The sequence below is a fragment of the Rutilus rutilus genome, assembly GCF_951802725.1.
Source record: "Rutilus rutilus genome assembly, chromosome: 7".
NCBI lineage: Eukaryota > Metazoa > Chordata > Actinopteri > Cypriniformes > Leuciscidae > Rutilus > Rutilus rutilus.
The window spans coordinates 24084772-24111490 of NC_140221.1; positions in this window are offsets into that span (position 1 = coordinate 24084772).

A 26719-nucleotide genomic window follows, 5' to 3' on the forward strand; every position below is an offset into this window, starting at 1 on the left:
ACTTTTATAATATTACAAAAACAAAATCATCAATTTAATGTGCCCTTGCTGAATAAAAGTATTAATTCAACTTTATTCAAAATCTTACTGACTGAGAGTTTATGCATAAGGCAATGTGGCAGCCTGCACAAAATCCATTAAAAAAAATTTCAATGCAAATAGTGCTCTCTCACACTCCCTATTCAACATACCCAGATCATGAAAAGCAAGCAGACGTTTCCCTGCTACCAAAACAGCCGTGTCTGTGTCTCCTGAACTGTGACCCTCCAGAACGCCGTCTTCTGGCTCTCTCCAGGGTGGCAGAGACTGATGGTATTTACAGCTGAGGAGAGCTCTCAATGGGGGGCTGCTGATAATATCCAGGGGAAGCCACAAGCGTGCATCAGTAAGAGTAATTCAACAGACTCCACGCAGTGGGGTCCTCCTATCACTGAGGTGAGGGGGCTGTGTGTAAAGGTCAATGACACAGCCCTCCCTTACCTGAGCTTCAAGAACACAAAAGGTATTTATTAAAGTGGAGGCTGAGACAAGAAAGACATAAACAAAGATTTGAAATTCCTTTGAAATGCCATAATTTCTTATAGGAAAATGTCCTCCCAGAATTAAAATGCTGTGACCATTTACTCACCAACATTTTATTTCAAAGCAAGACCTTCTTTATTCCGTTCTTTACTAGTGAGCTGTTAACTGCTTCAACCAGATCTTTGAGTCATTGAGAATTAGTCTGATTCATTCAAGAATAAATCTGATTTGATCAACTGATTCATTGAAAAAATCCTACTCAAATAAACAATTAATTTTAAAATATTTCATCGTTTCTCACAAATGTGCCAAAGAAGTGCACGGGCAAGATTTTAAGTGAACAATGAAGTCTCCAAGAAGACTTGTAATATAGCGCAGAGTGTCACATGGACTACTTTTTATGGTGTTTTTGCCTTCTTTCTTTAAAAGCCTTAGTCCCCACTTCTCATGTTGTGTTCCAAGTTTGGGGTGACATGAGTGTGAGTAAATAATGGCAGAATTAAAATTTTGGGGTGAACAGTCTCTTTAAGTACAAAGGTAATAATTATTAAATTGTATTACTGTACAATATTATAACAATTGCAGTTGTAAACAAAATCATATTAAATAAATGTTTGACTGAAGTCAGTGAAAGAAGGGCAGCTAAATTTGTGGCTGTCCTCTTCTCTGCCTTTCTCCTGTACTCATTTAGCATGGGAGGGGCTGCATTCATGTTCTTCACAGATCAGTACCAGTCCTGGAGGCCCGGTGCTGTTCTGATGATGTAATTATTTCCCAGTGGCACCTGGGAACAGGGCAGCTTAGGAAGGCATCGCTCACCGCCAAGTGTGCAGATGTTTCTAATTGCTTTCCATTACCAAGAATAACAGCTGTTTATATCTATCAGCAAATAATTCAGCGGAGTTCCAGACTGTTAGGATAACATATCCCACCTGGTGACCATCACCAGTTGTCAGCTTTAGGAGAAGGACACTTTGCCATGCCTTTGTTAGAAAGTGCTGCTGATGAGCTATTGGTAGTGTCACCTTCAGCCATTTTATTCCACTTATTTCGAAATGTTTTCAGGTCGTGGTAGCAGCTCTTAAAGGGACACTTCATCCAAAATTGAAAATTCTGTCATCATTTACTCTCCCCTGTTAAAAACCTATATGACTGATTTATTCAGTGAAACACAAATGAAGGTATTTGGAAGAATGCACTCATTTCCATTCAACTATGTAACGAAAGGAGACTTAAGATTTAAAGCTATTAAAAAGTAAATGCGTCATTAAATGTCTATATGACTAAACGCCTCGGTTACGACTGTAACCTTGGTTCCCTGAAGAAGGAACGAGACGCTGCGTCAATTGACACTAAGGGAATGCTTCGCATGATGATGTCTTGAAGCACATGTAAAATCAGTCCAATGGTGTAACGGAACATCAGAGGCGGGTGACGTCATGAACCAGGAAACAATAAAGCCTGCCCAAAACAGGGCTGCATCATCTTCGAAAAAAAATCTGAAGTAGTCGCTGACAGGCATGTAGGCATATATGGCAAGGTGACGCAGCGTCTCGTTCCCTCTTCAGGGAACCGAGATTACAGTCGTAAACGAGGCGTTCCCTTTCAAGGGAACTCGCGCTGCGTCAATTGACGCTAAGGGAACGTCTATACCAACGCCACCATAGCGACAAGTCTGTCCAGTGGGAAATCACGAGGAGCAGCACCTGGGACCCTGGTGTAGAGTCCAAGTTCAAAGAGTAGATCCTTACAAATGTGTGCGGTGAGGACCAACCTGCCGCATCACAAACATCTTGGAGAGCAACTCCTGTCATAAGGGCCTTGGAGGCCGCCATACTCCTAGTAGAATGGGAACGGACAGCCATAGGTGAAGGCTGTCCGACCGATTCATAAGCAAGTGAGATAACCTCAACCATCCACTTGCTCATTCTCTGCTTAGATGCAGGGGACCCTTTGTTAGGGGGCCCAAAACATACAAACAACTGTTCAGATTTACGCCACAGGGCAGCTCTGTTAACATAGGCATATAGCGGAACCTCCTCCAGTGGCTCTAGGGAGCCAGGGGAAGGCCTTGAAGGACAATGGCCAGATCCCATGTCAGCACCCTGGTACGAGCTGCAGGCCTCAGCCTCAGAGTACCACGGAGGAAACGAGATACCAACGGATCTCTACCCAAAGACATTCCACCCAAAGGAATGTGGTAAGCACCTGTGGCCGCCACATAAACCTTCAAAGTGGACAGGGATAGATCTGCAGTGAACCGCTCCTGCAGGAACTCCAGCACTGTAACAACCGGGCAGTTAACTGGGTCCAATTGACGGTCACTACACCATGAAGTGAAAACTCTCCACTTCAAGGCATAAAGTTTCCTCGTGGAGGGAGCTCTTAGAAGGGCCCCCTTAGAAGGGCACCCTCAGAGGCCAAGCCCACAGGTTCCACAGTTCTGGATGGGGATGAACAATCAAGCCCCCTGCTTGGGACAGAAGGTCCCTCCTGACGGGTAACTCCAGTGGAGGCCCGCCAAGGAGAGACACTAGATCAGGGAACCATACTCGGCCTGGCCAACGTGGAGCTATAAGAAGTAGGCAAACCTGGTCCCTGTGTGGCCTCGGCCACATTTGTACCATAGCATCCAGTCCGAGAGGAGCTGGATGCGTGAGGGAGAACCAAAGTTGACAGTGAGACATCTCTCGAGATGCAAACAGATCCATTTGTGCCTGGCCAAACATCCTCCATATCTGCTCCACCACCTCAGGGTGGAGCCTCCATTCCCTGGGCCTCAGCCCCTGTCTCGACAGGATGTCTGCTCCTATATTCTGGGGCCCAGGGATGAAAGCCACAGGAGGATTTGGTGTGCCAGTTTGCAGAGTGGACGCGAGTGCAAACCCCCCTGGTGATTTATATAGGCAACCACCGATGTGTTGTCTGTGCGGACAAGCACATGATGGCCCCTGAGATCTGCGAGGAAATTCTTTAGAGCAAGAAATAAAGCCAACATCTCCACACGGTTGATGTGCCATGAGAGATGGTGGTCCCTCTACAGACCCTGAGCCGAGCATCCTTCTAGGATCGCTCCCCAGCCTGTGGAGAGGCATTTGTCATTAGCATCTTGAAGCTCCCAACACAGGACCCTGGAACAGGAACCAAGGTTTCTTCCACATAACCAGGGCACGTAAGCATCGCTGCGTAACTCTGATCATGCAAAAGGGGTTGCCCCTCTGGGAAAACCCTTTGGTCCTGAGCCACCACGGCAGGGGTCTCATGTACAACAGTCCAAAAGGTATCACATTGGACGCTGCTGCCATCAGACCCAACAGCCTCTGAAACTGTTTGACAGTGAGTGACTGGCCTAGCTTTATTCTTTTCACAGCTGAAAGGATGGACTTTCATGCGTGCCAGTGACAGGCGTGCCTGCATCAACATTGAGTCCATACCACGCCTAGAAAAGTGGTCCTCTGTAGTGGAGAAAGCACTCTTTTTGGCGTTTAGCTGTAACCCCAACTCTTTTATGTGGGCAAGAACGACATCTCGATACCGATCCGCCAACTGATGCGAGCCAGAATCAACCAATCATCGATGTAGTTCATGATGCGATTACCCTGCAGGCGCAGAGGCACCAGAGCTGCATCTACACATTTCGTGAAAGTGCGGGGTGATAGTGCTTCCCAAATGGAAGAACTCGATATTGGTAAGCTTTGCCACGAAAGCAAACCTCAGGAGCTTCCTGTGATATGGAAGGATGAATATATGGAAGTATGTGTCCTTGAGATCTATCGTGACAAACCAGTCCTCGGATCTGATCTGTGGCACGATTTGTCTCAGTGTTAACATTTTGAACTTTAACTCAGCCTCTCGTGACTGGCTTCTAGTTTTTGTTGTGCAATCAGCCCGACGCCCTGCAACCAGCAGGGAACAACTGAACTGCCTGCTTTCGAGCTCTCCTTGGAGGGGGCAGGTATCCCAAGTCCACTACGTTTCCAGGTGAGATATGTGCTCGCCGGATACCACTGCGCCCTGAAGCACACGAGGTGGCAGGGTTGGCAGAACGGTCCCCTGAGGGCACCGAAGGCAGATGGGCACCATATAATGAGGTGTTGACTGCTCCGCTTCGGGGGGGACTGCCCTCATTGGCCTGAGCCCTCAGGCATCAGGACTTCTTCCCTGCAGCCTTCTTAGATATAATGACGGTCCTCAGATCCGTCTTACTCTTCGAAGACTGCGGGTGAGAACACCCTCCCTATCCCCAGCCTTTCTGTGGGGGAGCACGGGAGGCAGCGCTCTGCTTCTGGGTGGCACGGTGTGAAGAGCTGACTTTTGAAGTTTGGGGCTGCTCCCGCTCAGCAGGCCCGGAGACATGAGAGCGATGGGGGAGAAGCTTCTGGAAAGCGGTCGCTTGCTTGGCTGCCTCCTGGAACCTCTCGATGACTGAATTTACAGCGTCGCCGAAGAGGCCAGAAGGTGACAGGGGCGCATCCATAAGAAAATTCTTGTCCTTTTCTTTTAAATGACTCAGATTGAGCCACAGATGCCTCTCAATGGCCACCAGGGCTGCCATAGAGCGGCCAGTGGATTTAGCCGTCTCCTTGGTGGCCCTGAGAGATAAATCTGTGGCTCGACGTAGTTCGCAAATTCCCCCGCCCTCATCCATGTCTCCTAACAATTCAGCTTGGTAGGCCTGCAGCAGCGACATTGTGTGAAGGCATGCTGCAGCCTGAACTGCAGCTGAATAAGCTTTACTCACTAGTGATGATGTGGTTCTGACTGGCTTAGTGGGTAATGACGGGGCCTTTAGGGAAGATGCCGCTTCGGGGGAGAGATAGCTCGCAAGCGTCTCTTCCACTTTTGGCATCTCCCCATAACCGTGCTCTTTATAGTTAGAAATAGAGGAATAATTGGATGTTTGTGCACTATACACTCTATATGAAACCGGTTTCTCCCACGATCTTGACACCTCGGTGTGGAGATCGGGGAAAAATGGTAGGACTCGGCGTTGAGCTTGTGACCGTGATGGTAGGAAGCGTTCGTCCAGTTTACTTTTGAAACAAACGTATCTGCTGGCCAGTCAATACTCAGTCTTTCAACCGCTCTTGTCAAAACCTCAAGCAGCTCTTCAAATGCATGCGACTGAGGTGGCGAATCCTCAGAATCTCTTGCATCAATACTGACAACGTCCAGTTCCTCAGAAGTAGATAGTTGCAGTGTCTGTGCCTCAATCGGGGCGGAAGGAACCGCAGCGCTTGCTTCCAAACCCTGAGAGAAGGCACTGGATCTATCAGGTGAAGGCAGAGATAAGGCTGGGCTAACCCCGCTCAAACATTTGCAAACCCCATGTCTGTGATCGCCGCTGTGCCTCGGCAGCAGCGGGACCAGAGCCCTGGGGAATGCGAGACTGAGCATCCTCGCAAAAGAACGCCAGGCGGGATCAGAGTGTCTGCATTGGAAGCACATCACAGGTCTTACAGCCAGCACCCTCGAGCGCTGACTGTGCATGGTCCTCACCCAAACAAGCTACACAAAGAATGTGTGTGTCCTCACCCATTAAATAACGCGGGCAGAGGTGCACACACATCCTGAACTGCTGCTTGCTCACCATGACTTTATATAAAGATATAAAGACAAAACAACACCAAATAGACAAGGACAGTTTCATAATGAGCGCTTCTGAAGACACAGAAGCTAGCTAGTGTTGGGCCCTGTTTTGGGCAGGGTTTATACTTTCCTGGTTCATGACGTCACCCGCCTCTGACGTTCCGTCACACGATTGGACTGATCTTTACATGTGCTTAAAGACATCATCACGTGAAGTGTTCCCTTAGAGTCAATCGACGCAGCGTCAGTTCCCTTGAAAGGGAATTCCACATTTTCTGAAGTGATATGATAGCTTAAGGTGAGAAACTTTATTACACTGTGTTCATGAAAATGCCTGTATTCATAATTTTTCAGTCAAGTTAATTATTGCCATGCCTATTCTTTATCATTTCTTGATTAAGTCCAACTACTGTAAATCTAAAAATTCTCAACATACTGTATCAGATAATAATTCAGATCTCTTTTAAAGGCATGAAACCTCCTTCAGAGGATAAAGCCCTGATAGCAGGCAGCTGGTCAAGTTCCTTGCAAGTAAGGACCATGTTCTGCTGAGCTAGGCAGGAGTGGACAGGACAGACTTTCATTGTCCACAGACTGTTTTATTTCACAGCGAATGACTCTGTCCTACAGCCTTTTGGAAGTTATTGGCTTCGCTCTTCCTCATACATTTCTTTTCATGGGGCATCAACCTTAATTTCTCCCATCGCTGACAGCCTGATGCTTATGAAGCTGTTTTTCCTCACTATCGCTTTTTTCTTTCACAGAGATGAAGTCAGTTCTCCTACTTCATGTTCACAATACTGCAGTAAGATGTCTTCTTCCATTACCGTGAAGCCGAGGCCTTAGGCTTAAAGCTGAGCATGCTGCAATGACTGAACCACAGTGGGTGCCAACACATCTGTGCTGTGTGGTGCTAACAATGCATTGTGGGCACAGTAACAAAATCCCCAAAGTTCCCAAATAAAAATATTTTCTTAAATAATAATAATAATAATAATAATAATAATAATAGAAATGTTAATAATAAAATGATTAATTTTCCTCTCAAAAATTTCCCAAATTAAATTTTTATTATTGTTGTTGTTAAGTAAATATTTTAATTTTGGCACTTTTATTGAAAGGTAAGTTAAGATGGGAAGGGGGGAGTGTTGCAAGCCAGGTTCAAACTACCATTGCCCAAATGAGCACCACTGTTCAGTGTCCACATGTGTCCAAATGACTTAGGACACAGCTGTGACTAGAATATTATTATTTTCTCTCAAATAAAACGGGTAGCAGCACTAGGAAAATGTTAATAACTTTCCTGTTTTACAGACAGATAAGCTCTTCACTGTATTCAGTGGTGCATTGTCTGTCACTCAGATGGTTTAGAGTGAGCTATCTGCACAGGAGCCCTGCCAGAGAGAGCAGAATGTCATTATGTGTGCAGGCTGCAGCGAACTGTGCCACCATCACAGGGAATTCATCACCAGAAGTGATGATGATAATGGACTTTGCTGCAAATGACTTTGGATGAGCTGCGCTTCTGGCAAGCTCTGCAGAATCGGCAGCAATATTTATAAATAAAAAAAGATGGAGGGAGGGATATATATATTTTTGTCTTTTTCTCTATTGGCTGGATCAGATATGAACCACTTACTGGACCTGATGGGTAAAGAAGTGATGAAGGCCTAGAATGTTCTGGGATGGAGATGACAAACAGCTTTAACAACATTCATGATTCTGTTTATATTAGAAAAGTGTTTTTCCACAGTGAAATTTGTCTTATATTCAGCTTTGTCTTTTCTTTTTTCTTTTTTGCTGTTTTAATGGTCTTTATATGTCCTATAGGCATGTGAAGTCAAGTAAAATCAAGGTAAATTGCAACCATTTTACTTTCACAATTTAATCTAATTCCAGTTGAAAAGGCTATTTGTCCTGAGTGAATTGAATTGAATTGTTTTGTAATAAAAGGCTGTTGTGTACCAGAATAGACCCAGATTGAATTGCTAAAACAAGGCCTAAAAAGCTATTTGGTTATTGGTAAGCATTAGAACTCTTGACCTAAGTGATGTCAGCGGAAAAGAAAAGTTGTTTCTGAGGAAGTTATTAGATTAAATTTGTAGAATTTTACACTTCAGCAGATAAACGCCTGTATTTAAATGTTTTTCAATGTTCATGCATTTGAAATAATTGGTAAAAATTCAGAAGCATGCTAGAAGCCATATCATATTATACTAAAATTAGAATTAGAATTTTGCATAAGATAACATGGCTATGGGGTGATAGCTAAACAATAATGACCTACTCAATTAATAGAAATATAGAAATAAAGGCATGCTAGTTTGCTCATTATGAAAGAATAACAAATAATGCTGAAAAAATGGTGCTGTGTAAATTCCCCAATGCTCTTCTAGCCCAGAGAACAACTCCAAACGTTCTGTGCCTCATTAAAACAATGCACTTGAAAGCCTAAGGTTTTCACTGCGAGATCAAAAACGCATGTTGCCATCATAAAGGCGAGGTTTTATGTGCAAATTAAACGGAAGGTACAATGGCATCATGGCAGACTGTTGACCACATAATTAGCCGTAGTATTTTTCCCCCTCCTAATCTGCCATTCTGTCATGCATATTAAAATATGCACTCTGCTCTGCCATTTTAATTGGTTAAAGAGTTCAAACAGACAACAGAATGCCGATTTGTCCCCCACCCCCCCACCACCTCTCAGTCCTGGCCTCGCCTGAAAGCGTTAGTGATTTTCTGTCATGCAAAACATCTTTCGGCTTACTAGATATTTTCTTCCTTTTATTTCCTCCAATTTGTGTTTACAGCTCAGAGCTGTGGAACACATTTCCTTGGCTTGTAATGTGACAGTTGCACTCTGGCGCTCAGTTGAGTGGAGATGTTGTTTTGGAAAGATAGCAGGAGGATGCTGCCCAACTTATCTGATTACCACCGATGTACATCACACGTCCCGGGGTGCAACTTTCAAAGAGACACATATCAGTAGGATCAGAAAGAGGGGAGAGCGCAGGAAAGTCGGAGAGAAGGGAAGATCTGCGTTTTGGTGTAAACAAGACTGTTGGTGAGTGACAGCAGACCATACGATGCGTGAGGCCTAGCTGAAGATCCATGCCAACCACATCCCACTGTCCATGCAAGGAAATCATAGAGGACGTGAACATGCAGTGAGCAAACCTTCTTGGACAATGATCACGTGGGTAATACTCTCTGTTTTAGTGCCTCTAAACTAAAAGCAAACTGTGCCCCAAATCCGACGTGGCGTATTTTTTGCTTCTTCTCTCTTTTTGTTTAAATATACTGCAAAATATAATGCGATATATTACATAATACATTTCCATATATGGGAAACTAGTGCTTATATTTGTCAATATACTGCAATATATGCATTGACCATGTATGGCTATATACATATAAAATATTTATAAATTAAGACAAAAATAGCATTACATGTAATATTCACAAAGTTTTATCCTTTATTGAGTACATATATTCCACATATACACGTTCCTCTATAAATGTGAATGTATTTTCACACATATATACACACACACACATTAACGGAATGAGTTACAACAGATTTCTAGTTCCCAGCATGCTTTGCTTCTGACTGTTAAAGGAGAGCAAATGCTAAAATTAAGTGTTATTTAATGTGTTTTGCTCAATATTAATATAGGGGGAGATCTGTTAGTGTTTACTGTTCTATTATTTTGAAATTTAAAAGGTTTGCTGGTATGTCTGAGTTTTTTGGGGTTCCCATTGTGCCAAAGAGTAGAGCCTGTGGTTAGTCTGACGGTTGGCCAAACTTCATTAAGACTATAATTACTATATTTTAAAAACAAAGGCTTTGCGCTCCTCAGCACAGTGATTACCTCTTGGCTAAATACTTTAGTACATGCAGGTGTGCTTGAGCTTTTGTTAACTAGCTTGAAAATATGAAACATTTATAATGTAAATAATAAAAATATATAAGAAATATATTCTGTTATATATTTCTCTATATATGTGTTTATGCTGCATGAGTAAATATATCTGCAATATATTACACATGCAGTACCATATCTGATCACATTTACATCTATATATTATGAAGTGTATTACTGAATATAAAATTACATACATTATGATATATTAGTAAATATATTGTGACATTTTTCAAAATATGAAAAGCGGCAATTTATTTATGTATTATTCAATATATTGTTATATATTAACACAAAATATTATTCTGTATATTTTCAAATATACTCCTAAACCATTAAATATATTGATCATTCATATTATATTAGTAGTTCAAAAGAACAGCATTTATTTAAAATTGAGATTTTGTAACATTATAAATGCCTTTACTGTCACTTAATGCATGCTTGCTGAATAAAAATATTACTGATCCCAAATGAATTTTTTTTTTTACTATATAAAAAAACATTAGATAGTATTTGGATATTTGTCACAGTTTTGCTTAGTTTAGTCTGTTTTGGTTTAGTTTTTAAGGACTTTTAGTATGTTTCTCTTTGTTATTGTTTCCTTTGTTCCATGTTCCTGCTTGTTCCTTGGTTGCCATGACAATTCATTATATGATTAATTGTATGATGTCTGCATTTAGTTCTTATGTGTATAATCTTATGTATTTAAGCACTTCAGTTCATTCTGTTCATGGTCTGTTGTTGTCGTTGTATCGTTCACACTATTATGTTGTACCTTCTCGTTGGATTACTGCTTTTGTTTGGTTTTATTAAAGTTAAAAACATTATTTGCACGCAGTCTTCTTTGTCTTCAATCTTTGTGGAGCAACCTAATAATATTTGGAACCCTCATGGTTTTCAAACATGTGGAATCACACACACACCTGTGTAAACATGTAGAACATCCTGTAAACATTAGTGAAGAAACCAGCTGGTTAAAAAAAAATTGCAAACAACACACTGAAAAAGTAGACCTATTATGGCCACCAGCATACGAATGCTACAGGTACTAGCACTAATCTCAATTTACAATGCATATGTTTTTAGAACCAGTCCACAGTTAATTCATCCCAAGCCTCTAGGGCCATAATTCAGGGGATAGCCTCCTGTGATTGTGTGCAAGAGAGGAAAAAGGCCCATTAATATGCATGGCTTTGCTAAAAGCTTTAAACTGACCTACATGACAAGGTTCAGTATACACTCATACTGTGTGCCAGCTCTTGAGGGACTCTGTCATCCATGTTCCCCACCCTAATTAGTGTCTTCTTTCAGCCGGCCAGCTTTTCGGAGTGGCTGTTGAACTTAGCTAAGCACTCATGTGTTGGGGTAGATGTAGGCCACAGAGGTCACTCCATGAGTCCCAGCCCTTCACAGCCCGGGCGGCTCTCAAGCGCTTTGTGATAGATGCATTAAGTGGCTGAAGAAGACTGTGGATTGGCCATACACAGCACTTTCGACTCTCAGAAGGTGTCCTGGTGCCTGTTGATGACTCTTCAGGCCCTTTCAGATAATCCTCACAGCCCTTTTTAGCCAGAATGTATTAATTAACAGATTTATTTTCTTTTCTCTCCTCATGTCTCATCTGCATTGTTTCCCATTCTCTCTTCCTCTCGTGCGCTGATCAAGATCAAGAGGAATATTGATGCAGAGGAAAAAAAATCTTTATTAGCATACATATGAGTACACTGTGGCTTTTGCTGATTTAAAGTATCAGCCTGAAGTGGTCGTAGATATGAAAAGTTAGAAGATGTTAGCCATGACTGTTGGTAAATCGTTGTTGACACTGATGATCCTGTTTTGTTTTTGTCAAAAGGGAAGTTAGCATCTATGATGCTAAAGGACAGCTGTTGCTAGAGGGATTAGCCCGATGGCTCAGACTAAACAGTAAGAGGGAATGTAAGCTGTCAGTGCTGGCTAGCCTAGCCTCAATCTGAGTCTTTGGGTGACTGGGGAATGTGTAGCTCTGGGCACTACGCATAGTAATGAGACTAAACAGATGTAGAGCTCCAGAGTGTGCCGGTCACTGGCTAGCTCATAGCGTTTGCCAGAAAATATATGCTGGGTGCAGGATTACACAGGGAAAATATATATACAATATGAATGGTTCCCTTTTGACATAAAAAAAAATAATAATACATAAGAACATATGTAGAAATTTGGAGGAGGAGCTCACTGTACCTGTGGTTTGTCACGGTATGAAAATACTGTATAGATTTGAGAGAAAGAATCTGGTGAACAATGCATTTATTTCAATAAAAAATAACAAAATGTCATAGACCTCCACAGATAAATAACATGTTAATTCTTACTATTTGGCTTAAAATATTTTCTGATATAATTGACAGCATATTTAGTGTATGTAATATGGGTCCCTTTATGGATTAAATGAATAGTTTGACCTGGACCTGTGTAGACAGACTTTGACTATATGTAAAGGAGCATATTGTGTTTTATTATGGCCAAGAACCACCCACTTAGGAAGAGACCATCTGCTTAACATGTGAAATGACCAGCCAGAGTCCAGTTTGTTTTTAGACGGTCAGTGAATGGTTCGTGGGTATGTTGTCTGAGGCTGAGACCAGGAATTGGTGTGTTAGCATCATCTGATTAGCAACCTGCTGGTTGATGTTGGAACTACACCATTATGATAGCAAAAAGTGTTTCCCCTATTGGCCATAAGTAACCATGAATAAAAAAAATTCCCAAGCAACCAAGCTATCCTATTGTAGATGTTTTACCTGTGACAGTTTTTATAGAGCTCTTAAAAGCATGAAAATATTATGCTGCCGCTTTTAGATGAGTGATCAGTCACATTACAAAAGTAGCAAAACTGAGCGCACATGAGCAAAGTTTTTTTTTTTTTATAAAAAAAAAAAAATCCAGTTGGAGCGGACAAATTATTATACTTCTAAACAAGATTAACCCACTAGCTTTAAAGGGATAGTTCACTTTGAAATTAATTTTTGATATGTTTTAGCTTACCTCAAGGGCATCCAAGATGTAGGTGTCTTTGTTTCCGCAGTAGTTTCAATTTTGATATTTTTAGGTCAAACCGTTCTTGTCTGTCAGTCATATAATGCAGGTCTATGGTCTCAAAACACAAGCACAGAGTCCAAATTAAAACAATTCCCCACGTCCAAATGAAACAATTCCCCATCATAAGTACACATTGATGGCCTAAGACACGAAACGAGCGGTTTGTGTGAGAAAACGAACAGTATTTATATCGTTGTTATCTCTTGAAAACAGCACACGTCCAAATGATCTGACGGCGCGGGCGGGTATAGATATATACATAGATGTCACCTTGGCTACGGTTTCGTTCCAATGAACTGCAGTAGCGAAGGCGACATCTAGTGTATACATCTATACCCGCCAGCGGGCGGGTATAGATATATACACTAGATGTCGCTTGGCTACGGTTTCGTTCCAATGAACTGCAGTAGCCAAGGCGACATCTATGTATATATCTATACCCGCCCGCGCCGTCAGATCATTTGGACGTGTGCTGTGTTCAAGAGGAAACAACGATATAAATACTGTTCGTTTTCTCACACAAACCGCTCGTTTCGTGTCTTAGGCCATCAATGTGTACTTATGATGGGGAATTGTTTCATTTGGACGATGGGGAATTGTTTTAATTTGGACTCTGTGCTTGTGTTTTGAGCCAGTGACCATCGACATTATATGACTGACAGACAAGAACGGTTTGACCTAAAAATATCAAAATTGAAACTACTGCGGAAACAAAGACACCTACATCTTGATGCCCTTGAGGTAAGCTAAAACATATCAAAAATTAATTTCAAAGTGAACTATCCCTTTAACAGGTTTCATTGTCAAAACATGGTGCCTCTTGATCATTTTGAAATGTCCCTATACAAGCTTTAAAACTAAATCTATATCCTTGATTCACAGGCACTTTTTTGATGATCAGTTCTTTTAAGATAATGTTAACCATGCTTTTTAATTTAATGTGCACAACTATTTATTTTTGCTGAAAGCTTTTTGTGTTTCCTCACATTGTAACTTACCAAATAAGATGTAGAAAGCAAAACGATTTGTTTTTGGCTAGACAAGAATGGCAAAAGAAAAACTGGCATCAACGTGAAAAACACACAGAAGACATAAATGTGAGGTAAATAGATGATTAAATATAATCAAAGTATTTTATGAGAATAATTTTATGACATTTATTAGCATTTATTTCATAAATGCTCCAAACTAAATTGCTCAAAAAGGGCTTTAGTTCTGTTGTTGATATGCTTCATATACAGTAAGCAAAAATGTTACTTTAAATAAACAACAATGGTGCCTTCAAGCCATGTGCTGTTGCATGAAAATTGCTAATACAGCAAAAGTTTTCTAACCCCCCTTTAAAGAGGTGAGATGTCAGTTTAGATTATTACTATTGTCTTGTCCACATTTTAAAGTGTCAAAAAAATGTAATGCAGCATTATTTATTTATTTATTTTAATTCTTTTTTTTTTTTTTTTACATCTATGTTTGATCATTTTCTATGAGTATAATTTCCAATACTATATATTCAAAAAGTGAACAAACATCTTCTCCATGTTTCCTCAGTTTTCTTAGACCATCCATCTCAAACAAAGACAGAGCGCATTGGCAGAGCTGCCAGTCACACAAAGCCCACTCATTCTCCACTGAACTCATCTCCATCTGCTGATGTGTGACCATGTCCACACATCCGTATTGCCTCTACTCGAGCTTATAACGAGCACATGAGCTGTGACTTATGAACCGGAAGCCTGTAGGTTGAAGAACATTTATGACATGCGTAATGCTAACAGGAGACTCTTTGACAGTTCCATGTGTTTAGTATGTTGCCATTGCCCTACTAATAACACGAGACATGCAGACATGAAAAAACAGACATGCAGTATGTGATTAATGGTTTGAGCTGTGGTTTGGAATGTGTTAAAGTCACAAAATTGTCTCTTCCATTGCTGTTATTTATGTCTTGTATTAAACCATATTTACTCACTATACATAATAGCATGGTCTGCACTCCTATAAAGTCATATCACTCCTATAAACCATATTATAAACCACTTCTATAAACTATTCTTCCTTTATTGTTACTGCTGTATTTAGACCAGTTATTTTAACTTGTTGATTCCAAGTACCCCAAATATGATGATCTCCTATCAATGGACCACTTTCCTTAAAATATAAAAAGTTATATATTTTCATGTGTATTTTCAAGAGCCTTTTTGAGAAAAACAAAAGTGTGGTATTGTGTATCTAACATGTTGTTTCCAAGATTAAATTTAAATCTATTTAATTTTATAATGCCATAAAAGAAAAAGAAAAAATAATTTGAAAAATATTTAATTTTCAACCAATCTAATGATTTATCACCAGTTTTAAAAAGCAGAACGAATCAATACTAATGACTATTTATTTTGCATAATTTTTTTAAACACAATTTTTTTCTTGTCCATAATTATTATTATTAAAATTAGGATTATATTATAAATATTAGAATAATAAAACAGTACTCAAGAATAGTTACAATAATTATGATTAAATATAAAGTGTTTAAGAAAAAAAAATCGTAGTGTGTTAATTTGATGCACATACTTTAAGCTTTAAATTTACTGGACCTTCATCCTAATAATGTGTTTCCTATTGTTATAGTATATCAAGATGGTAGCGGACAAACAATAATATACCTTTAAATGTTGGCCGCCTTTTTTCCTTAACATGATTCTCTCTAAACCTAATGAGCCAGCAGAATGAAGTGGTTTGTTGTCTCAACAATGTAGGCAATGATTAGGAGCAATTTCTTCGCTCCTAGAACTAAATAACTCTCTGTCATTAATGTACATATTTTACACCTCATTAGAACTAACATGATTGGACGGGGAGGGGAAACACATTTGCATTTCAAATTAACAATACGTTTCCTATGAAAAAAAGAATGAAATGGAAAGAAAGAAGCGCAGCAAGTTTGCCACAGTGACGGGGAAGACAGAAATCTAGAGAGTGGGTTAAATAATTCTGGACCACATCTGTGCTTACTGAATTAGCTTTAGGTGGCAACACATGATTTCTCCTAATTAACGATACACATTCTCCCGCTACATTTTTGTAATGTAAATGGCAGCTGCAATCAGTTCTTGCACCCTGAAATGTGCATCGCAGGGTGAAATGGGCAAGATGTTAACTAATTTTATTTTTAATCTTCCTCTTTTTGCCGCCGAGCGTGTCGTTCGGGTAAGCGTCATGTCTTCTGAAAATTCCTCGCCTCTTTCATAGAAACATATTGGGGCAGCATTTGCCAGATGTCCGCTTCCTCTGCCTTCTGCTGCCATTATCCTCAGGCACCACCCCACCTTATGGCTGGCCAGCCTGCCAGGAGAATGGGAGAAAGGGAGGGCAAGAGAACAAGAGAGAAAAAGAGAGAAAAAGAGTGAAGGAGGACGAGTAAGAGAGATAAAGGGTCCTTCCAAAATAAGAGGGTGTCTCTTCAAACAAGGCCATCCTGATGAAGTACATTTCATCTCTGTTGCATTGTGATTGGAAAGAGTTCTCATAGTTGTCACATCTGTGTAATGTCAACTTTAAACGTTACTGCCAGGTTTATGTCTTAAAATTGTTTCCATGGACAGGTATTCACACCTATACTGGATGCTGAAACACGTTCCCTGGCAAATCATTTTAAAGCCCAGTTTTATGTACATAAGCTGTGCTTATAGGATTGTCATGTCCAGTGTTCCTCTTCAGCTTCCTGTTGATCTTATTGGCTCCCAAAACCGCCTTTGACCTTTATTACCTTATGTACTTGTCACTTAAAGGGATAGTTCACTCAAAAATGAAAATTCTGTCATCATTTACTGTCTCAGTGGTTTTTCTCCACACAAAGAAAGTCTGAGGGATTCCATTGTAACAAGTAAAACATACTTAACAATTTTTTCATTTGTGTTCCACAGAAGAAAGTCATATGGCTTTGTTCCTATGTACTGTAGGGTCATGGGATGCTGGGGAGGGTGAGTAAATTATGACGTAATTTCCATTTTTGGGCAACTCTCACTTTCATTTTTGGGTTTGTTGGATTATTCACAACCTCACACCCTTCCGTGATGAAACCGACTGAGCAGCTCTGTGTACAGAGTCCCATTAAATGTATTATTGCAGATGGGAGGGCACATGTACCCTCTCAGCACACACATGCACAAATGGAGGTGTGTTGCTGGCACATCCTCATTAGACTGTTTGTTAGCCTCATTTCGCCACTGTCACAGGCAATCTCGGCTCTTCTACTCCATAAACAAACACAGATAGAGTCACGTAGGAGCATCTGGGGGGAGAGGTCCCAGCTGCTTTACCCCCTGAAACGTGACCAAGCCCAGGGGACCAGTTAAAGGAGCATCACACACATTTTTCAGAGTTTAGATTGTCAGTATATGGATTGCACTGAACTGGAGAAGAAACAGTTTTTAAATGTAAGTTTAGCAAACTATTACATAGAAATGGCAAGTAACACATTAAGGTAAACATGAAATTAAGTTAAAATATTATTTTACATATTCCAATAATCTTAATTACAGTAGTGTAGTTTTAATTACAACATTTTATACAAAATAAAGTAAAAAAAAATGTCAAAGCAAAACAACGTCTCAGGTTATGACTGTTACCATGGTTCCCTGAGAAGGGTCGATTGCCAGACGCTGTCTGATGTAGACGCTATGGTTTGTGTCTTGAAGCATGTGTGAAATCAGTCCAATGGCATGGCAGGACGTCATCCTGTAGCCTGTTACATCATGACCAAGCTATTAAGCGCACCTGGACCAAACAATGTCAGCTTCTGATTGGCGGAAGCAAGTCGATCACAGGCATGCAGGAAGTATGGCAGGGCGACACAGCATCTCTTTCCCTTCTCATGGAACCATGGTTGCAGTCATAACCTGAGATGCTCCCTTTTGAGGGAACTCCACACTGCGTATGATGTAGATGCTATGGGAACGTTAATACCTACTAAGCCATATTGACCAGTGCCTGTCCTAGTGTGAATCATGGTGACAACAAATCTAGGACATCAGCACCTGAGACCCCGGAGTGGAGTCCAAGTCCAGGTTGTAAAACCTCACAAATGTGTGCGAAGAGGACCAGCCCACCACATCACATACTACTTATAGGGACACCCTTGACAATAAGGCTTTTGAAGCCGCCATACTCCTCGTAGAGTGTGCTCTGACAGCCATAGGTGAAGGCTGACCACACACTTCATAGGCAAGAGAAATAGCCTTGACTATTCACTTGCTTATTGTTTGCTTAGTTGTTGGGGAACTTTTCTTGGGTGACCCAAAACAGACAAACAGTTGATCAGATACATGCCACAGGGCAGCTCTGTTGATAAAATAATGGGTACTTTTGGTTAATGGGTACTTTTTGGCACATAACCCAGTCTAGGCTGCAAAAAAGCTTTTAGCATGCCAGGGGCAAATCGTAGACCTGAAGGGGCTATCGACAGAGTCTGAATATCTTCTACTCTCTTAAGAGATGTAATAGCCAGCAAGAAAGCTATTTTTAGAGTCAGAAACGTTTCTGCGACAGACTCAATAGGCTCAAACGGCTCCATAGACAGACCCTCTAGTACTTCAGCCAAATACCAAGCCGGAACTCCTCCATGGTTTGCAGGCCTCAGCCTCATAGCACCACGTAGGAGACGAGACCAGTTGGTTTCTCCCCAATGACTAACCGCCCAAAGGTGCGTGGCAAGCTGCTTTGGCCGCCATGTACACCTTCAGAGTGAAGGGGAATAGCCCTGTAGAAAATCAATCCTGAAGAAACTCCACCACTTAACCAGCCGTGCAGTTAACTCGGTCCAACCGATGATCTCTGCACCGTGAAGTTGTGGCGATATGGGAGAAATCCATACCGGCTTTTTCACTTTTTCAAATGGGCGGAAACCAATGAGGAAGTTAAGAGGAAATTTAATATAAAAGAGAGAGAGAAACGGAAGAGGAGGAGTGGAAAAAACAAACAAACGTGTAGGTTATCTGAGTGGGACACATGCTACCTGAAGGCAGTCGTTGCTATTTGTTGCTGGAGTCTCTGTGCATGCGCTGACTGGGTGCGATCGCCAAAGTGACAGAGAAATGCACTGTTCACCTGCCTGGTGCAACATAATCCAGCCTGGTTCACCTGCCTCAGGTATTAGTCTTTGTGTCAATCATCTTTTAACCCCACGCCAAGTCTCCAAACTCTTTCGCCGGCCCTGAATTTGCGGCCGCTACACAGACTGCTTCACACGCAGACGCGCTCATTACACACGCACTCACCCACGCACCAAACGCTTGTTTGATTACTTATTTTTCTTTCTTTTTTTTTACCGTTATTTCTTTTGGTTGGAATTGAACACAAAAAACTCTCCACTTCAAGGCATATAGTTCCCTCATGGAGGGAGCTCTAGAGTTAAGGATGAACAGAGTTCATGAGTTGGTTCCCCTCAGGTGCCAAACCCACAGTTTCTGCAGGTCTGGACGGGGTTGAAAGATTGTGCCCCCTGCCTGAGACAGAAGATCACTCCTGATGGGAATCTCCCATGGAGAGCTATCAAGAAGAGACATCAGGTCCAAGAACCACACTCGGGCTGGTCAGAATGGGGCTACTAATAATAGACTAACCACGTCCAGGGGAACCCTTTTTAGAAATGCATACAGGGGTAGCCTCGGGTCTGAACGCGTGGGGGTGAACCAAAGGGGAAAGTGGGTAATTTCTTAAGACACAAATAGGTCCTCTTCCACCTGGCCAAACTTCCTCGAAATCAATTCCACCACCTCGGAGGAGTGGAGTTTCCATTCCCCAGGCCTCAGCCTATGCCTCGACAGGATGTCCGCTCCTTGATCCAGGATTGCCTGATTTCCAGACAATTTATGTGCCAAGAGAGATGATGACCCCTCTACAACTCTTGCATTGAGCGACCCTCTAGGATCACTTCCCAGTCCGTGAATAAGTCTGTCATAAGCGGCCTGCAACGACAAGGCACCCCAACACAAGAACGAAGGGTTCTTCCACATCACCAGGGTATGAAGACACTTGTGCGTAACCCAGATCATGCGAAATGGTTTGCCCCTTGGGGAAAACGGCTTGGCCTTGAGCCACCACTGCAATGACCATTACGTCAGACACTGCGTGGAGTTCCCTCGAAAGGGAACTGTCTTAAGGGGATTGTCCACCCAAAAATAAAAGTTCAGTCATAATTTATCCACCCTCATGTCATTTCAAACCCGTATGCATTTCTTTCTTCGGCAGAATATAAAAGAAAATATTTTAAAGAAGGTTGGTAACCAAACAGAAATACAGGTTTAGAATGACATGAGGGTGAGTACATGTTGATAGAATTAACATTTTTGGGTGAAGACAATAATTTAGAAAAAAAGCCTCATTAAAAGATCTTTTTTTTCTATGCACATTACAATTGTTCACAATTGTAGATTTCAAAAAAACAGATTTACAGTTGAAATAGACATGTTACGTTAATGAACTAAATATATAAACCGCGTTTCACATTATATGTATAAAATAGATGGAATCAAACTTCCTTTTCTTCCTGGATAATAAATGGTGTGGATGCTGTATTGTCTTGGGGGGGGGGGGGTCTTTGTGTAATGCAGCTAATTTTGACTAAAGCAAAGGGCTCGTTAGTCGCAATCAGTTGTCTAACTGTGCCCTGTTCTGTCAGAGCTTGACCTTTCCTCGTGCACTGCCTGTAAAATCTCCTGCTAGGGTTTCACCGTTTCATGCCTCGCTTAATTGGATATGATTTGCGTTTTGTGCTTCTGCTTTTGTTCGTTTGTCCAATTCAGCATGGAGCTAATGGCTAAATGTCACTGCGAATCGCAAGCTACGTTAGCCTGGAGAGAGCTTAATTTTCCTGACAATGTACACAACTAACAAGACCCAACGTCAACATCTCCTCATTACCGATGTTGTCGCAAGCAACAGCAACAGTTGTGAACATGCAGCAGGAAAAAAAGCAAAGGAGAAGATAAACAATATTATTCAGGCCTCGGTGGTTGCTGTCATTAACCTATGGCCCTAACATCTTAAACTTGGCTAATGAACAGCAGTGATGGGGTGCGCGATTGGCACGCAAAGATGAGACGGCGGCAAAACTGTGGAGTTTAATTATGCTTGTACACCTCAAACTGCGTGGCATTTGATGGAAAGGTCAAGAGAACTCCCTCGACTTAATCTGTGGAACCTGTGTCTTCAAGCCCTCTGGTGACGGCTGAGCAGATACACAGACACATCGAAGCTACATACAACAACATCATTTTAAACCAAAATTAGGGTTTTATATTAATGTGTCATATATTTAGTTTTAGACAGTAAACTGACTTTTTAATTGTTTTCTTGCTACTCTATTTTTCATACTCCAGCATTTAAGTTTAATTTGTAATGGTATATTTATCAAAATGATAAATCAGTTTGCAGCCAACAGGCAAGGAAACTAGCAATGAGGTGTTCTTTTTGTCACCAATTCCTGGTAGATTTTGGCTGCAGTCACAATAGTTGTTTCCCTTAATATCCTGTGGCCTGAATCTGAGAACTTTAATTGGGTTAGTTAAAAAACACATCCTTTATTTGATCTGTAAGCTTTGCTCATTTGTACACAAAACATAATGTAGCCAACCATATGATGTTACCAAAAATTCACTGAGCTGGAACCTTTTGCTGGAGAAAACATATCACTTGATTTACTGCTCAATCTGCACTCCCAATAAAGACATAGAGTATGCATGTTGGGTTCAGAGAGCAGAAATCTTGCATTAAACGATTCCTTGGTTTCCCCTCATGAGAGTATCTTACCATTTTAACATATATTGAAGACCTCTCACTAAGAGCTTTTACATGGTCTATTGAGTTTTGCTTTGAATGCTCAATTTTTCAAATATCTACCTAACCCATCACCCATAAAGTATATAATCTGTCAGAAAACTGATTATACTTCTGCAGTTAATTTGAGTTGTAGGGAAAAACAGAGTGAGCGCTGCTGAGATGAGGAGGATGGGGTGGGAGAATGGAAAGGACGTTCTTGATTAAAGTAAGATGCATGTGCCTCTGTGAGTGGGAGAGTACTCACTAAATCAAAAGTCAGTGTGGCGCTGTGAACATCTGTAAGACAAGAGTAAACAGATCATTAAATTTCCCCATTTATATCATCATGCTTTGAGCTTTTTCGAAATATGTTTTTTAAACTTTTAACTGCTTTACAGACTTGGTTGCACTGTAAAGTATTATTGTCTTCATAATCAGTTTTCTTGAATTTTTGCCGTTTCAATTTACAAAATTAAAATGAGCTAATGCAACAAAATTCCTATTTAATTAAAGGGGTCATATAATGGTACATGCACTTTTACAAGTTGATTGCACTGAAATGTCTGTTGGCAGTGCCTGTACACAACCATCCTATCATGATAAAAATCCATCCAGTGGTTTTGTTTTAATCTCCTTATATGTTTGACCCTCTGTGAAATCAAGCCGTTCGATATTGTGACGTCATAATATCCAACGCCCCTCCCACGATTGCTGAGTGACAGCCGTGTTTCAACACAAGACCCGCCCTGAGCGAGCTGTGACAGCTGTCCACATAGTCGCCATTGTTGATATGCTGGAGCAGAATGGCGTCTAAGCGATTGTGGTGTTCTGTTCTTAGATGTAATAAGGAACACAGCAGTCATTGGATGTTCCTAAATCCGAGCCATTGAAGATGCAGTGGCTGAGTTTTGTTTTTGAAGCAATATGCCCAAAGGATTGACGCGGGGATTCCCTCACGGGGATTCCCCACGATTGTCTGTGCTTTCATGTTTGCGCGAATCATTTCACACACCAGACAGCTTTACAAACGAGAAAAAAACGGATCGGTACCAACGTGTTCCTGCTGAACCTCCAGAAGATGTGAGTGTAATGTTTTATTAACCTTTATATTAGTATTTATATTAATCTTTGCGAAATTTGCAAACCTTGCTGCACGCTTCATGATGAATGCATCTAAGGTGTACACTCAGGGTACATTACGGCATGTTTTCTATGTACGACGTTCTCAATATAATTCATAATCCCACGTTTATAATGAACAACACGTGGTTATTGTGTTAGAAACGGTGTACGCACAGAAAAGAGGGGCGGGGTGAGCAAAGCTCATTATCATTTAAAGACACATGCACTGAAACGGCGTGCTGAAAACAGAGCTGTTTTTGACCAGGTAAAATGAGTGTTTTCTTACAATACTAATGATAATTTTTAATTAAAGTATATTACAAACTTTTAATTCAGAACCTAAAGAATTAGCTTGTACAAAAATGGCATTATATGACCCCTTTAAAATGTAATTACATTCAGTCTACTTAAATTCGTAAACTGAAACTGGTCAGGGCCATTTTTAGTTCCCAGCATGCTTTTCATGGGACTTGATGAAAAAAAAAAAAAATGTTAACATGAGTTATTTATGAGTTTTTTAACAAGTTGAGAAAAGGGAGAGACTTGATTACTGTTTAATATTCAGTTATTTTGAGAACAGTTTCTGTTTTGTTTATATTATTTCCATTGTGGTGGAGAGTGGAGATTTTGTTTAGGTTGAGGTTGCTATAATCAGTCAGCAATTGCTATTAAGCAAGTCAATCATTCTGTAGTTGTTGCAGAGTAGAGGCGTACATGTAGTTGCATAATGAAATTCAAAAAGGTTATGTAAATATGAAGAACTGAATCATGTTGTATATGAATGTGTATGTACAGGCCTACATATATTTGTGTGTGTTTGTAAAATATATATAATTATGAAGCAAGGAATGAGGGAAGGAAAGCAGTACAACACCTCAGCTTTAGTCTTCTATTTGTCTCTGACCAGAAAGCTGAAGTTCTGCTATGGTGGCCAAAGATCTCACATTGAGAAAAACAGCAAGACACAGTTCTCTAGCTTCAGGTCTGACATCACCAGAGGACTTAAGTCACTCAGGATCTCGTTACTGCGCTGACAAGACAGATCCCAGTCTGAGACAGATCTTGTAGGCTGAGCCAAGGCCTGAGGATTAAAGATACAGTTTCTCGCTAGCTATCTTCATCATCATGGCAAGAGGTGCCATGATCCCTAGGTGTTTCCAGGAGGCTGAAGTGTCAATCATGGCTGGTCGAAACGGTCAGGTGTGAGACCAACGCAAGGCCGATGGATGGGAAGAAAATCATCATGACAGCTTTACAGTGTCAGCAGTCACATTTTGCCAAAAGCAACATTCATAGAGCATGTTTTTGTGTGGCGTTTAGAAAGGGTTTGCTATGGCGAGTAATATAGTGTAGGACTAGTTCTGATGACAGTTTTTGGAGCTATTTGTTTAATAGATCTAATAAAACTCAGAAAACTCACAAATCAAGCATACACAGAACTGAATCCTTTCTCTTCTCTGTGTTGCAAAAGTAATAGTATTTCTGCAGCCTTTCTGACTGCAAATAAAACAATACTGACCAGGGGTAGCACCTAATATAATCATTATATTTTAAAGATGTTTTATTTCACTGAAGGAAAACAAATTAGTTGGCCATGTATGATGTCAACCGCAATCAAAACTTTTAATAAATGTTTTTCATTAATTTTTATTTTTATTTTGAATAAATCACAAAACGTAAATGTATATTTATAAGTGGCCAAAGACTCTCTAAGGATCACAGATGGAGAATTGCAGAGATAAGTTGAGTCTTGGGATGGTTTTATCAAACAGCACTTCCATTACCACATGTTGTTTGGGAGGATTTCAAGAGAAATCATTTTAAAGACATTTAAAGAATGTGTACCTTGAATGCAATAAGTCGCTTTGGAGAAAAGCATTTTCCAAATGTATAAATGAGAAAGGAAAGTCTTCTGATAGGATTCTCCTCAAATTAATCTTTTGGAAAGGAGGCCTGAATCCCTATCAACTCTAACTGTAACATGTTCTGCAAGACTGACAGCAGTACATGTGGTGCTGACTATAAAGAGGGCGCCAGACAAATGCACAGAAATAGAGAAGGGAGGAAGAAAGTGATGAGAACTTTAGATGGAAAAAGAGAGGTTATAGAGATGTCAGCAGATCCAGAGTCCAGAAAAAAAAAAAAAAAACTGTGAAAGAGAAATAATACACTGTAACCAGCTGTATAGTGCTCAGACCAACAGACTGAGGGTATTTTTACACAGCAGCAATGTACATAAAACAGATGACAACATTGTCAAAATGATCCCTGCTCATAGGAATCTGCGCAAATGACTAAAAAGTCTGTTTTATGCATTGGCGATGTCACTTTGTCAAGAAACACCCCACAAACACGTAATACACATGAGAGAGCATGTAATACGCATGCACATGACATCACCGTTTTTTTTACAAATTCACGTTTTTATTGTTTTCAAAACCTTGCACTTTGAAACCCGTTTTCAAAAGCTTATGTTTTAAGGCCCCCAAAACGCAGTTGATGTGTAAATGAATGGCCAAAACACAGTTGAACACAGTATTGTGTAAACATAGGCTACCTTAAGTGTGAATATATTAAAATCAATAAAAAGCAATATATATTAAATAATTCCCTGGTTTTAGTAAATCGTGGCCACATTGTAATAATTAGTTCTGTAATGGTGGTTTTCCTACAGTGGTTCAGGCTGCAGGGTTGCCAAATGATTAAATCAATGTTATCAGCAAGATGGTAGAAAACTGTAAATTTCTTGTCTATTACCACCCACTTATATTTATACCAACAACGGACATAAGCGCAATTACAATAGCAAAATATGTGAGAGAGCATTGTTATAGTGTGACGATATTGTATTGCAACATTATTGTTAATACCAAATCAAAACTAGCACATCCTTTGTAAGCACATCCTTTGAGGGGGTTTAATGACAATATCTGGTTATGGTTATACTTCAACTAGTTAAAAAATAGATGTATGAGTCGATGATCAAAATTTATACCATTAATTGTATCCAGCATATATGTATGTTACCTGAGAGATTGGAAGGGGTGAGAGAGAGAGAGAGAGAGAGAGAGAGAGAGAGAGAGAGAATGCTTTGGAAAATGGAAGAGAGAAAGAGCCAGAGAAAAGAAGAGCCAGCGAAAAGGAGAGAGAGAAAACCCCAGAACAACAGTTCAATCTTCTTTTAGCCTTTCCTTGACCATGTGACTGAAACCCGAAATGAGACATTCAAACTGACCAATCAGATAATTACAGCACTTTGAGAACTATCAACACCTCTTTGTCTTTCTGAACTGCAAATGGCCCTTGTGGTAAGGAGCTCTCTCTCTCCTGGGATGTTGAAACAGTAAAGCAAATGTCTTTGTTCATTTTTATTTATGATTATTAGCCTACTTATGATTATTTTCAACCCCACAGTTCTGATTATTATAATATCGTGCACACAATTTGTCAGGGTTTGGTAAGGGATGAGGTGAGGACAATGGAGCTCAATGGGCTTTTTATTAATAATAAAAATATAACAAAAACTACCCCGTGGGGGAAAGCCAGACTTGGAATGATTAGGACAGATGAGGGTACCTTAGATGACGAACTCACCCATGAACAGCAAACACAAGGAGAATAAATATAGGGAGAGCAAACAGAGAGGGCAAATAAACCAATAATCAGAT